This window comes from Calonectris borealis, chromosome 30 (assembly GCF_964195595.1).
Source record: "Calonectris borealis chromosome 30, bCalBor7.hap1.2, whole genome shotgun sequence".
NCBI classification, from domain to species: domain Eukaryota; kingdom Metazoa; phylum Chordata; class Aves; order Procellariiformes; family Procellariidae; genus Calonectris; species Calonectris borealis.
In genome coordinates, this window is record NC_134341.1 from 1,839,419 (window position 1) to 1,851,913 (window position 12,495).

At 44.1% G+C, this 12,495-nt stretch overlaps 1 long non-coding RNA gene across 1 annotated transcript in view; it reads right to left on the bottom strand.

Annotated features, from left to right (window-relative positions):
• The window catches only part of LOC142073793 (uncharacterized), a 36,449-nt gene extending 25,398 nt beyond the window's left edge, over positions 1-11,051 (bottom strand). The window contains exon 1 of the long non-coding RNA XR_012670470.1: positions 8,700-11,051. This is a non-coding gene — a long non-coding RNA (uncharacterized LOC142073793). The remainder of the gene's footprint in view (positions 1-8,699) is intronic.
• Between the last annotated feature and the right edge of the window lie 1,444 nt (positions 11,052-12,495).

A 12,495-nucleotide genomic window follows, 5' to 3' on the forward strand; every position in this document is an offset into this window, starting at 1 on the left:
CTAGAAGGACTCCTCCTGGGGTTTTATTTTTTCTTTTTAATTGTTATTTTTATTTTTTTTATTATTTTTTTGCTTCCCCCTTCTTCTTTTTTTTTTGTATAGGTGCTCGAGGGCTGTTGTATCGGAGACCTGTGTGATAACCGTGTGACTAGGAGTCGAGAAAGTTAAGTGTTTTATTACTTCTCTAAACAGAGGGCAAGTCTTAAAAGTCTGGTCGATTTATAGTGAACAGAAACCAGCTGCCGTAAAGAAACTTAAAATAGAATCCTCTCCCCACGTTAAAAATCAGGTTTCTGGGGAGAAAAGGGAGAGAAAGAGGAGGGGGCGAAAAAAAAAATAGAGCACAACCACCCCAAAAGCTCCTGCAAATACAAATGAGGCATCATTAAAGTATGTTTTACTCATTGCAATTCCTCAGCCTCACGTTTTGAATGCACTGGATATTTTTTTTTCCCCCCATTGATATTTTCTAGCAGTTTAGGGATTTCTCGAAAGTATTTCATCAAGATATGTCACTACCAAAAAGGTATTTATTTTTTCCCCCATGAAAACATGTAGAGGGAATATGTGGGGCGCTTTCTGGTTAAATTGGTCTGCAAACAATTATGTAAACTCATCAGCAGAAGCAAGAACAGATGTTTTATTAAAAGTGCTACACAGCGGTAGAAATATGTACAAGTCTTCGAGTAGCTCTTTAATAGGAGTTGCTCTTTGTTCCCAGAAAAGAAAAGCGCCCATAGAAATCTGAAATAACATTCACCACTCATAAGCCATATTCTCTCCCCCCCTTTTTTTTTCTCTCCCCCCACTGATGCTTACACAGAGGGGGGGGGGGGGAAGAAAAAAAAATAGAAAGAAAAAAAAATGTGTCGGGAGATTTCCTCCCCCCTCCCAGCTATAATTAGCGAATTGATGAACTGATTTAGGGGGAAGGAGGGGAAAAAAAAAAAAAGGTTTTTTAAAAAAAAATGCAATCCCAACACATGTGTTTTCTATCCCTCAGTAATTACTGAAAGGAAACAAATCCAAATCGGTGTCCCCCCCCTTCTCCTCCCCTCCCTGCAGATCCCGCTACTGGCAGCGAGCTGCTGCCCAGCCCCGCAGCCGCTCGGGGGGTGGTTATTTGGGGGGGGTGGTTCTGGTGGTGTTTGCTTTATTCTTTGCAGCCACGTTGCCCACTTGGGGCTGATCCCGGCGTGGGGCAAGAGACGGGGCTCCCCCCCACACCCACGCGTGATCGGGGGTTGGGAAGTGCCCGCCCGCTCGGGGCATGGAGCCACTACGTGAGCCCCCCCCCCCGCCTTAAAAATTAAAATTATTCAAGCAGGGTGAGGGTGTTTTTCTGTCAACTGCTGCAAAAATGTCTCTTTTGGGATGCAGTAAGGGGGGGCATCCTTAGTCTTATCTCCCCCCCTCCCCAAAATGCCCACACCTATGCGTGTGCAAGGCACACGCACACCCACGCACCCCCCTGACATCTGGCCATAGGGCTGCGAGCTCCCATCTGATTAAATACTCGAAGCTCTTAGAGGTAAATACAAGTGATGCCATTAAAAGCCTTTTTATTTAAACTGATTTCACCTTGTATCTGGGATCTCTGCCTCCCCCCCTCCCCTTCGCCTTTTTTTTTTTTTTTTTAACTTGACATTTATGGCACACGTGAGTCCTAATTATTTATTTGGGTCTTTCGCTGGGAATTTATTCCTGCTCTTTACAACAGGGTTTTCCTAGTCAAATATTGTTTTTGCTGTAAATAACGCTTAAAAAAAAATTAAAAGAAATAAATAAAATAGGGAGAACAACACGCCCCCCCCCCTCAAAAAAAAAAAGGGGGCAACAGGATAATAACAACAAACTCTTGGAGGTTTATGTGGAGGTTTATTTACCTCTCCCCCAGCCTGGAATGGCTCGCATTGTTTTGGAGCCGTCTCTATTCTCTGTAATTACAACCTCGGAGTCAGAGTCTGGGCAGCTCTTAATTAAAAAAAAAAAAAAAAAAAAAAAAAGGAGATGAAATCTCTCCTTCCCCTAAATACTTCTATTCAGAGCTTCATAGACTATTTAAAGTTTTATTCGGGCGCTGCAGACACCGCGTTTGGAAGAGGGTGGCCTATTTGGGAGGTTCATCTGCTAATTAAAAGGCATTTTCTGCACCAAGATGCACAGAGCCATAATTAGCGAAAACACCCATTTCCCCCCATATCTTTCCAAGAAAAGGGGCTGCAAAAAAATACAAGCAGCACCGTTTCTGCTATTTTTTTAAATACAAACCTCCGCAAACCCTTTTTTTTCGCCCTAGGTGGATAAAGAGTATTTACCACCCCGTGCATCGCCCGTAGAGTTGCCCAGACGAGTCATTTCTTTGCTTTTTCCTATTGATTTTTTTTTTTTTTTTTTTTTTTGCAGCGTGGTGAAGGGAAATGGCCTTAAACGTGTTCTTGTTGCCTTTATTTTATTCTCAGAGTTGCTTTAGGAAAGTGCACCAAAAGTTCAGGGCGACTCCCTTCAAGTTGCAACGCTCAGCGCGAAAAAAAAAATATAATAATAATAATAATGGGGGGGGGGAAGGGTTTTCTCGCTTGCAAAACCTCAGTCGCTGCACACATTTCCAGGGGTTGGAAGGTAAAAAAAAAAAAAAAAGGAGAATTCTGGCAATTGTCAAAACACATGTCTGCTAACCAGGAGAGCGGGAGGTGTGTGGGGAAGAGAAATTAATCTGTTCCTACTTCTGAAATTTATCCCTCTTCTTTCTGCCAAGGCTTGAAAGCCCTTTCTGACACTTTTAAGCGTTTATTTAGCTTTTTCCCCGCGTTGATATCGCGACGGGAGGAGGCTTTTAATTCTCAGATATTCTTTTTAATGGGGGGTGTGTGTGATTTATTTCATTATTTTTCTCCTTCCCAGATTTATTGGCGAATCTCAGCCCAACAAAAGAAGGCAGCACCGAAATCTCCCCGCGGAAACGGGACTTCGCTGGGTCTTAAATTACCAAGTAACCACGTTGCAAAAAGTTAAGAGCAGCGAAAAAAGCAGGGGGAGAAACCTCCCTCCCCTGCAGCACCGCCTCAATTAAATTTAATTTGCTGATTAAATGCACTTCTGAATAAATCTTATCAGCGCTAGGAAGGGGAGCCATCCCCCCCCCAAAAAAAAAAAACGAGAAAAAAAAATGAGCTCTCATATTTTAGGGGATGTAAAATCGCGGAGAGGTGCTTTGTTTGTAGGGAGGTGTCTGGCGGCTGCGGAAACATTCCTGGTGGCTCCTTGGTTAAAAGTGGGGATAAATGGGTTTTTTTCATTCAAGCGGATGTAGGAAAATACCTTTTTTGCCCCAAAACCGGGGTAAAACCTGCTCAGGTAGCAGGTAGCAACTTTCCCGGGGGGGAAAAAAAAAAAAAAAAACCAAAACCTGCCTTCCAGCTTTTAATTAATATTTTTAAAAAATTTGAGTCTCTTTTTATGAAGGAGCGGAAATATTCCCTAAAATCCCTAAAATTAAAAGAGGCGAAAAAATGAGTGGCGCGCATGACGTCACACCCGTCACGGACAAGACTTCATGGCGTAAAATTACAAAAGGCAACATTTTGCGGCACACATGTGCCTATCTATAGGTATATCTATACGTACATACGTGTAGAGGTGCAATTACTTCTGCTGGGTGTGGAGATTAAAAATAAGAAGGAGTGGGATGTTATTACGTTCTGCAAGGATAACTCAGGAGTGAAAAATTGTTGTCATTAACTATAGGCAGTTTTATCCTTTATTCTAAGCAGATACGAAGGCAGAAATTTAATCATAGGTGGCTCGGAAAAAAAAATAATTCAGGAAACAATAATAGTTGCCTTAATGATGTTTTTTTTAGAGGCGATCACTTAGGCAGAATTAAACTATATATTTGGAGACAACCTCTTGAGCACTTTGTTGAATTTATACATTTACATCGTCTTTAATCGAGCAACAATTTAATATTTCAGGATTTGCTTAAATACACTCATATTTTCAGGGGGAAAATACCGTTCCCGAGTTGACATGCCTTATCTATTTTTATGAGTTCACGTACATTGGGATGATTTAAATCCCGGTTACACGGAACGAAAGGAATAAAAAAAAAGAAAAAAAAAACCAAAAAACCAACCCCAAAACCGCCTTGAATTAGCAGAAAGTGCAAGTGAGGAGTTTCAAATGGCTTTGGGAAACTTGGGGAAGTTTATGGACGGGGAGGGGGCTGGGAGGGGGGGACACACGCCTCAATGTTAAAGGTACTAAAACTTCTTTGCAAAGTGGTTTTTTTTTTCTTTTTTTATGGCAGGAGAAGCTTTTGCAGGGCTCCCAGCCGGGGAGGGGAGGGGGTTCCTCTCCCCTCCCTGTCTCCCACCCCCTCCCTGTAACACCCCCTCCCCGCAATTACACACACAGACGGGGGGGGGGGGGAAGAAAAAAGCACCAAATTGCAAAAAATTGCAAGTTTCTGTCACTTGGTGGCAGTATACAAAACAAGTAAACAAAAACGGGCAGAAATTTAAACACCCAAAAGGGGGGGGGGAAGGGGACGGGGGGGCCCCACCTGTGGGACAAACCCCCGTCCCCCCGCATCCCTCGACCCTTGTCTGGCGGCCTATTTTAGAGGGGGGTTAGGGTTTTTTTTGTTGTTGGTTTTTAGTGTTTTTTTTCCTTTTTTTTTTCCGCCTTGCTCCCTATCTCTCTCCCCCCCCCCCCCGCCTTTTATTTCTCCCCTCTCCGCCCCCCATTGAAACGCGGGGTCTTTAGTCTGGGGACAAAGACTTTTACAGCAAGGTGTGTCCCCATGCGACAAAGGCGACCCGAGCAGCCTGTCCCCCGCAGACTGCGTCCAGACACCCGCAATTTCGGGGATTTCTGCTTTTTATTGTGTTTGTGTCTGGGGAGGAAGCGGGGGGGAGACGGGGCCGCTTTTCACCTTCCTCCTCCCCAGCATCTTCTTCCTCCCCAGCATCTTCCTCCCCCTCCGAGGCTGGAGGTCACGCTACCCCCCACCCCCCTCCGTAAAAAATCGCCCTCTTCAAATTTTGGGGTGCTTCTGCCCCGATTTCCTCGCTTTTCCTTCCAAATCCCAAGCCCACACTGCAGCTCCCCGCTGCCACCCCAAATCCGATGGGGAAAGGCCTTATTTTTTTTAATTTTTTTTTTTTTTTAGCCCTGACCCCAAACACTAGCATTGAAAATTGCTTTTTTTTTTTTTCTCCCCTTTTTCTCCGTTTTTTTCCGGAGAGGGCGAGCTGCAGGGATTAAAACCCCGCCAACAACAGTAACAAGATCTCCAACTATCTCCTCCAAAAATAAAATTATTGATCCCCCAATGTTACACATCATCTCTTCCCAAAGTGTATTTTCCCTTCTATGACTAATTTTTGTATCTCCCCTCGCCTTTTCTTCTCCTCCACATGCCGAGCTCCGCAAATTTCTCTCTCGAAAACAAAACAAAACAGAACAAAACCCAAACCCTGCACAAAGCCCCCCTCAAAAAATCACATTTATTGGGGAAATAACCACAAAGATACGGCCCCCCCCCCATCGCAAATCGAGCTGAGCATCACCACGTTCACCGCTCGCACCTAACGCCGGTGGCCGTTGCCTATATATATATCTCTCTCATATATTATTTCTGGTGGGTTTGGTTAATTCGTTCCCCAAACCGAAATTCCTTCACATGACAAGTTGGGAAATCGCTTCTTTCTAATCATTTCTTTGTAGTTACAGGTTTTTCCAGGCTCTTACAACACGGCGGATTTGGCATAATAAAACACCCACACGTTCATGCTCTATATTTATATATATTTGATCGTAACACGCTTTTATAGAAGCTGAGATAAACGCCCACGCGCGGGGAAGATCGTATCGAATGGGTTTATGGTCGGGTATATACGTGCGAAATGTATACGCGTTCAAATAAAATGTAAATTCCTCTTGTTGCACAGATTGTGTTTACGTCCTTCATCCGCGAATAGGCTTGTACTCAACACCTCGGAATAAAACGCCCCCCTAAATAAATTAGGAAACATTTGGGACAGCGGAATTCCCATTTAAAAAATTCTGTAGGATTCTGATTTAATATCTTTTTTTTTTTCACCACCGACTACATCTGTCGAAGAAAATCTATTATTTCCTGAAAGTCCATGTCAATAACACATGGCAATTTTCCTATAATCCCTGATGTTACAGATACAAGCAGCAATTTATTTCCTCTGGTTTAGACCGGGATTTAAAAAAAAAAAAAAAACAAAACACCAAACCCAAAAAAAACCAACAAACCATCTCGGAGAATATAAATCATTCCGTTATTCCAGCTCTACATCCTAAAAATGTTTCTCAGCGTTGCGAGCGTCTGTAGGATGACAATACGTCAAGGCGAAGGAGAAAATCAATATATTTTAAAGTTGTTTTGGGGGGTTCCGGGCCTGGCAGAAGGAGGTTTAACGCGGGGCGGCGGTGGGAGCATCCCAGCGCGGATGGGAGCGGGGAGCCGGGGCTCGGGGAGGGGGAGCAGACGGATTTCAGTCTGAAAACAATAAAAGATCCCATTTCTGTAATCATGTGGTTCCAATAAACACTCATTGTTTGCTCATAAAATGTCTTTACGACTAGCCGCGGTACAGGCAGAGCCTCCACACAACGGGATTTTCCCAGCGAACAAAACGAAGGCAAAACTGTCTCTTTCCCTTCTTTCCTCCCCCCCGCATCCCATCCCCGAACCCTCTATTTATTTCATGCTTGGAAAATAAAAACAATAAAAAAATAGAACGGCGAATTGTCTGGAAGGCAACACTCTGCAAAGCCGGGATTTAAAAAAAAAAAAAAAAAAATTCAATTTGCAGGGGAAGGGGAACCGCAGCGCTCGGGTTTGTTCAGCCGATAATTTCCAGCCCCAAAGAGGCAGGCGCAAGGATTTACCAGATTTCTCAAAAGAAAAGGGAACTTTGGAAACTTGGCTTTTTTTTTTTTTTTCCCCTCCCCCCCATCTTTTTTTTTTTTTCCTCCCCCTAATTAAATTTAACACACCGCCACCAGAACTTCACAAACCGCTTTCGCTAATTAACCTCTGCCAGCGCGCGCTGGAAATTAAAATAGAGGAGGCCATTTTTATTTAAAAACCACCAGAAAACAACAACAACAACAAAGCAGCAAGGCAGAAAGTGAGAAGCCCCCCTCGCCCTCCAGCTCCCCCCTTTCCTCTCCAAAATCCCCCCTCCTGCAGGCGGCCCCGCTGGCCACACACTGGGGAACCCCCAAAATCGCTTATAATAAGCCAGAAAATTGCCATCGCCTCTGCCGCCCCTCCCCCACAGGGTTTATTTAATGTCCGCCCCTATATATGTATACATCCAGCCCTATACGTGCACAGGCTGGCATCACCAGCAGCAAATCTCTGCTCCAACACACGCTCCTCATTATTATTATTATTATTATTATTATTTTTTAAAACACAGAGGATTTATCAAGAAAGGAAAAGAAATACAACCTCCAGAGGAAATGAAGTCACTGCATTATATATATATATATCTATATATATCTATATCTATCTTTACACGGCACCGGTATATACAGGGAGATAGATAAGATTAGATGATGGATGGGTAGGTGGGGAGGTAGGTGGATGGATAGGTAGATGGGGAGGTTAGCAGGGGAAGGGTCACGCTTTAAATCTCACCCGTTAAACCTGAATTAAAGTTGCTGGAGGAAAGAGAAAAAAAAAAAAAAACCAACCCACAATAATAATAAAAATAAGGGAAAGGGGAGGGACTTGCATGCAAATAAAATATAAAAAGCCAAGACCGTGTTAACCACTTCGCAGGAAAACCAGAGTGCTTCTGAAAGTTATTATTGGTATTATTTTTACGACATGGAGCTTGTTTCAATCGCTCCTTTTGGAATTTCAATAGAATTCCATAAAATTCCACAGAATTCAATAAAATTCAATAAAATTCAATGAAAGCCCCTTTGCCGGAGAACTTTACACCCGCCCGGTTGCAAAAAGCGAATAAAAGGAGGAGCTCTTGGGATGCAAAGAGTTGATTGTTAATCAGCTCGCGCTTAATATTAATTATTGCTGCGGGAGTGAAACGCGCAGCCCCGCGGAAGAGGCGCAGGCCGCGGCCGGCGGCCCCGGGGCTGGGGGGGGGGTGGGGTGTGATGCGGGGGGGGTTAAGGGGGGAGGGGGGGAAATGGGCGTGCAAGGCCGGGCCTCGCGCACACAATTAGGAGCGCAGCTCATTAAATATGGCACTACCAGCAGCCTTGGACGCCCCACCCGGGCTGCGCCGGGCCGGCCCCTCCGCGCATGCGCTCCCCCCCCCCTTATTTATTTTTTAAGAAAAAGTTAGGAGGATTAATTTTTCCACCTATGTACATTTTAATTTTTTTTTTTCCTTCCTCCTCTCTCCTTCCAACGCGCCCCCACCCCACAACACCGACCCCCCCCCCTCTTCCCCCATCCCCCCCCGGCGCCCCCCGACCTCCCTCCCAGCACCCCGAATATGACATCAGCAAGAGCAAATCCTCTTCCCCCCCCCCCCCCCCCGAATTAACTGCATTTCTGCCGCCCCGCAGCAGCTTTCCCTCATATCCAAGCTACACCCCTCGCTCGCACAACGATGCATCATTATCCTTAACACCCGGGCTATGGATCATTAGTTACACATTTTAACCAATAAGGGAACACTTACCAGAGGCTCCTGTCTCCCCCTCTCCCTCTCTCTCACTCTCTCTCTCTTTTTTCTCTGTCTCTCCCTCTTTCTGATCCACTGACGCTGCAGCTCAGCTCCAGAGAAACATTAAAAAAAAAAAAAAAAAAAAAAAAAAAAAGAAAAGAAGAAAAACAGGGGGGGGAAAAATAGGTGGAAACAAAAGCAAAAGAGTTCTTCTCTGGTTGGGGAAGGGATGGGGGAAGCTGAAGGAGGAATCTCTCTCTAGGGTTTGGGGTTTGGTTGGTTTTTTTTTTTTTTTTGGGCTTGCAAAAAAAAAAAAAAAGGGGAAAAAAAAAAAAGGTATTTACAACTGCTTGTGCCCCCTCATCATCGCATCCTGCAAAGGAAATGCATTGCGTTTTGCCCCTAGGGGTGGGGAATAGGAGGCGGCAACCAGACGCAGCAGTAAACTCATTAATGCCAAAATGCCCAAAGCAACCAAGAATTCCAACCCCAAGGAGACGAGGGGGGGGGTGTGGTGTAAAAAAAAAAAAAAAAAAAAAAAAAAATTCTCGATTTTTTTTTTTTTGAGCCAAAAAAAAAAAAAAATCCTCCTCCTCATCACGCTAATAATTAAGGGGGGGAAAAATACCATCCTACCCCTGGCACTGCTTGGACTGTTAAAGGAAAGACTACTGCGAAAGAGTCATAAGAGAAACCACAATAAAAAGTTCACGTTCATGGATGGAGTCCACATGACTTCCTGTGGCCAATCCAACTTGTGATTCAGTCGTAAACTTTTATTGCTCAGCTGTAAATTTTCTGCAAACAACCAGGAATGCGTTGCATTTTTTTGTGACGAGTGCAAATGCTCTCGTCTGTCGCCATGTTTATACAATTCTGCTTTAATATTAGGATTTTTTTTTTCCTTTCCCCTTACGCCCCCCCCCTTCACTGTCCCCCCTTTTTTTAATCTTTTAAGCGACCGCGTTAATAGAAGGGAGGGTGGATTTTTTTTTTTTTTTTTTTTTTCCCTTTCAAAGATAGATGCGGTTTAATTTGATGATTATTAGCTGCTCGGGTTAATTCTCAGTTTTTTTTTTTTTTTAACTAAGGAGATTTGGCCTTTAGCGCTGAGCGTTATTAGTCTCCGCGTCGGTAATTAATTGGGGGGGGGTGTGGAAATAGGAAAAGATCGCGGAAGAAGGGCAGCGGAGATAAAAATGGAGCACGCTGGCTTTGAAAAATAAATACTTTGAATGGCGAGGACACGTTAATTTTAAAAGCATTTAATTAATAATCAAGGACGATACGCTCGAGGAAAAAAGAGGGAAAAGGGGTATTTCCGAGCACCCCGGATTTCCCTGCCGGACCATCGCTGCAAAGGGTGTGTCCGCTGCAAATGAAACCTTCCCAGGGCAAAAAATGTCCCTCCCCACCTTTCCCCCCCCCCCAAAAAACCTCCCCACACACCCCCCGCGCCCCACTCTATCCCTGCGCACCCCGCAGCCCCCGGTCTGCCCAACCCAGCCCCGGGGGGGCACCTGGAACTGCCCAAATTACACCCAAAACTTCAGCCAAAGGCGCGGTATTGACCCAGAAACTCTTGCATCCCCTTTACTAAATTCGCTAAACCCACCCAGCTTTATGATTTGCTGTTGGGACACCTACATACATGTTTTTAAAGCATTTAAATCTTTTTTTTTTTTTCCCCTATGTTATTTTTCTTCCAGCAAGCCCCCCAGCCTTTTGTTTTACCACGCCACGGTGTCGGGGATGCGATGCTTGATAAAAGGCGGAATTATGATGATTTTTTTTTTTAGCCCTTTGATTTCTTTTTTTAATTTTTTTTTTTTTTTTCCCCAAGCCAGGGGGGTCCGTGTAGACGGCTGGAAAATATTGATTTGGAAGGGGAGCGACATTTTTCTGCCGTGTAGAGGCCTGCTTCGGAGGCACCACGCGAACCACAACTGGTGTAAATAGGCGACCGCAAAGCCCAGCCTGCTCAGATGGGCTCCTCCACATTAAACCCTGCAAGGAGCCGCCTTTCTGCTCCTTATAGAAAGAGAGATATACATTTTTTTTTCCCACCCCCCAACCCCAAATTTCAGCTCCCAGGGTCAGGCACGCACCGCACTCCTCTAGCCAGAAAAAATTTGATAACATATTTTGCCACAATTTTTCCTCCCCATTTCCCTCTGTACCCGCACATTTCCAGGGACAGCACCGTTATTTTTTTTTTTTTCCAGGTATTTCCGCGCCTTAATTTAATTTTAATTGAGGAAAATAAAACAAGAGGGAGGGGAGGGGGGGTCTCACTCCCTGCCTCTTGAATTTATTTATTTTTTCTCCCCCTGGCTGGATGCGTGTCTGTCTGCCCAAACAACACAAAGGTTGTAATACAACCGGATGGAAGGGAAATTACTTTATTCACTTTACAAACCACCAATAAATTTTATAACAGGTAGTTAAAAGTTACGAGGGGGGAAACTACGACCACAACAGCTTCCCGAGCACAATGGAGATCCCATTTTCCAGCGAGCAGACAAGATAATAAATTCCATAATGTGAAGAGGAAATTTTGATCCCGGCAGGCAGAAAGTAACCTGGGCGCACATTTGCTAAGGAGGATTTCGGACGATCGTTTCGCTCCTTCCCTCAGCTCCCCCCCCCCCGCCCCATAAATCCGCCTCCCCTCTCCCAATATTAGCGAGGGTATTTTCGGGGGGAGAGGATAAAAGAGCTGTGAATTTGAGGGGGGTTAAGTCTGGGAGGCAAAAATAGGATGATCTTTAAAAAAAAAAAATGGGGCAGAATTGCCTTTTTTTTTTTAAAAAAAACAAATCTAGCTCACAAAGTTTCCCCCACCTCCGCCCCCGCGCATCTTCCTCCCCTCCCTCCTTTCTCGCCTCCATCCGCGCAAAAAAAAATTTAATGCCCGAGAAATTCGTTGTCTCTCAAATATAATCCGTGCCCATTTCGGAGTATAAAATCTAAACGAATTTTTTCGCCTAATGGCTGCATTATCGCGCGGCGGCGGCTGTGATTAGAATAATAAATTAAGGGAAAATAAGCAATATGCTCAAACTCAGCTTTTCGAGGAATTATATTTTTCACAAATCACAAATGGAGATCCGAAGGAAATTTGATTGGCTAATAAAAAGCCTGGAATAGGACGATATTTCTTACTTCAGGCGGGTAGATGAGTCTAATTTCAGTAATACCGAAGCTATGATCATTTCTGAATAAGCCACTTTGTGGAGAGCGAATCTTCTTTCAAATTACTTTCCCCCATAAAATGGTCTCTTCTCTTTTTCTCTTGAAATGATGGAGTGATTACAGAAATAACTGGATGTCATCTGAAGATGCGACTCTCTTGTGTTGACTACAGAACATAAACATTTACCCCAAAACTAACTGCTGCGGCTGTAGTTTCAATAATTTAACTCCAGCCCCTTTTGATAGATAAATGTCATTCTGTAGTATTCGTTCGGATAAAACTACTTAGATTTGTGGATTTAAATATGATGGATAGAGTGCGGATGCAGTTTCTTTTTTTTTATTATTATTATTATTTTTAAACACTTTGATAAGTTCTCCCTCTCCTTCCCCCCCCCCCCCCCCGCGATGGGAGGATATTTTCTATGCAAAGGCTTTATCGCGATTTTTTTTTTTTTTTTTTTTAAGTAACACAGCAGAAAAGATTTTCTTTTCCCTGATTTCTGCGGATTTTTCCAATGCTGGAATGAACGAGCACACATCCATCGTATAATAGCAAAGGAGGGTGGGGTGGGGGGGGAAATCCCTTGTTGGAAATGCTGGATAAATATCCCCC